Source organism: Lissotriton vulgaris, chromosome 3_1 (assembly GCF_964263255.1).
Source record: "Lissotriton vulgaris chromosome 3_1, aLisVul1.2, whole genome shotgun sequence".
Classification (NCBI taxonomy): domain Eukaryota; kingdom Metazoa; phylum Chordata; class Amphibia; order Caudata; family Salamandridae; genus Lissotriton; species Lissotriton vulgaris.
The window spans coordinates 939,083,939-939,086,715 of record NC_141689.1 but is presented as its reverse complement, the minus strand read 5'-3'; positions in this window follow the sequence as shown (position 1 = coordinate 939,086,715).

The window sequence follows — 2,777 nt, the reverse complement described above, 5'->3', positions numbered from 1 at the left end:
TTTATTTCCTTTTTTTTAAATGCACTTAAAATACACTATTATACACTACTTTACACACTATTTTACACTGTATTTTAACACTTTTGCAATATACAGTTGTACGACCTATTTCAACAATATGCATATGTACTTTTATTTTTTAGACGTCTTTCAGAAGCATGCTCTCTTCAAAGGCAACCACCCACGGTCCCTCTCCTGTCCTTGGGATCCTTATGATCTTTCACAGGTTGGACAGTCCTCCTCAGGCACCTATCTTAAAGGCGCCCTCAGACCTCCCCTAGAGACCCCTAATGAATCTCAGTGTGTACCTTCTGATGTATTGTAGAAAAACATTATTCAATTGATAAAATTGAGTTCAGTGCATTTAAGCACTGCCTACCTGATCAACAGACCAGACAGTATGCCGTTGTATGCGTCCTTCTTTGCTGTGGCAACAAAATCACCTGATGGCTCAAAGGAAGCTGGTGGTGTCTATTGTCAAAGGCTTATCAACGGGAGCCTTGTCATCTGGGCGTGTCAGGAAACAAGTCCTCTCAGTAGCTGCGCAGTATACACCGAGACTGGAAGGCCCCTGAAGACTCCAAAGACCGCAGCTCTTTATCCCCTGCAGAGACCATCAGTTCCTGTCGAGTCACCGGCACCATCTGTAAAAGCATAAAATTTATTAATAGGGACAAGGAAGGGCACATACAAGGTTTCAAAGAAAGTGGCTTTATTGCCAATAAAGCTGCAGCTGAGACAATTTGCAGGACTGCAAAGTGATCTGGTTTTACAGAAAGAAATCAGTCTTTATATACGTTCACAGACTCTTGGCATGTTATTAATTAACTATTACATCATGGTGTGACCATGCTAGAATTAGGTCCATGTGTACATTACAGTATCAAGGTGCATTTCAAAAATATGTCTACGTTCACATTTTACATTATTTGTGACGCATCTGACCATGCAGCTACTGGTTAATCTTTAAACCACCACCTCCTGACTTTCAGCCTTGCCTTGGCCGGTTATCTTGAAATGTCAATGTGCAATGTTGACCTACTATCAGCAGAGGCCCGTGTTTTCTGCTTTCCCATACAAATGACGCACTTGCTATCTGTGCTGAGCAAACACTTTGCCCTTTCACTTAACCGGGCAAGGGGCAGACCAAACTTGTCACGTCCTAGGTCAGCGAGCGATTCCTAGAAAGGGCTCGCTGAACTGACTGAACTGGCTCTGTACATAGGTGAAAAGCTAGTGAATCATTAAACAACTTGGAGCTACAGCAGAATGGGCACGTACATGTTCACTTGCCATTCTTTTCTGGTTTCAGCTGAATTTCAGACAACTTAATTTTAACCATTTGTGCAGCATGGAGCTACCTTCCATTATGAGTGGTTCATATAATTTACAGGCAGATGTCAGGCATAAATTAATATAAACTACGGTTCATTTAAATGTATTCATTAAAGAGGGCCAACTAATTTTTCATCTTTTACAATCCCTATACCTGGTGGTATAGCATGGGACAAAACTGACTATGAAATTTATGGCCCGGTTGAGCTTTTGAAATATCCACACCAATTTAAGATTTCTTTAAGTGACTTTGTATCACCTAGTAGTTTCTCTGATGATTGGGACTTTGAAAATATTAATATTATGATGTCAGATTTAGAAATGTCAGCATAATTTACAGCACATGATTATTTACAGGGTTCGTCGAATTATGAGGAAATGTACTGTTTCAACCACTTTGGGCATCATTATCTGCATAAATCTGCAAATCCTAGAAATACTTTCAGTTATAATCAATGGGAACATTGTCAAACCCCACCAAAAGGCAGCTCAAAAACATTTTATGAGAAATTCCCATCCTTCTCGGGGTTTAATGTCACTGATCCTGAAACATTCTATTTCAAAATTTTAAAATAAGACAGGAGTGAAAAACATTTTGACAAACACTAAACTGATTTATTCTGAAAATTTTTATGAGAAAATGTCTACATTTGGTTTTGAATTTTGGAAAAACACCATTGAGAAAAAAACCATCTGGGGTACAAAAGAATTGCAGGTACAAGGTGTAGAAGCATTGTTCAGAGCCTGCATGATCCCATAACAAATAATGTTCCTGAATGACACAATTCAGCAAACAAGCTGTCTTGGTTTAGCCAAGATAAAAGATTTAAACAACTGGTCTATACCAAAGCCAATGCCTGATAAAAACACCACTACAGATGAGGGGTTAGACGTGGCCTATATTTTAAAACAAAACAGAACACTTCCTGATTGGAACAAATGGTTGATCTGGCCCACAGACACTAATAACTGTCATGATAGATTCCTGAACAAAATACAGGGGTTCAAACAGAACAGGCCAAACCCAAGATATTCCCAGAGACAACATCCAGGGATCCATTGGCTGGATTCTAACCTCTCTTTTACCAGCCATACAAAGAAGACAGCAGCTACCTGCTTTGGTATTCTGCGAGGACTGAGACCAGTCCTCAAATTCTTTGACCCTCCCACTCGGCAACTGGTGGTTCAGGCCTCTATCCTTTCCCGGCTGGACTACGGGAGTGCCTTGCTGCTTGGAGTCAACCAGGCTGAGGCTACTAGGCTTCAGAGGGTGCAGAACGCTGCTGCACGGGCCATTGTTGGCCTTCCGAGACGTTGTTCTGTCTCTGCTGTTCTGACCTCCCTTCTCTGGCTTCCGGTCAGACAGAGAATCAAATTTAAAACTCTCTGTCTGACATTTAAGATCCTGAAGCTTTCCTCTCCCCCTGCTTTGGCGGGCCTTA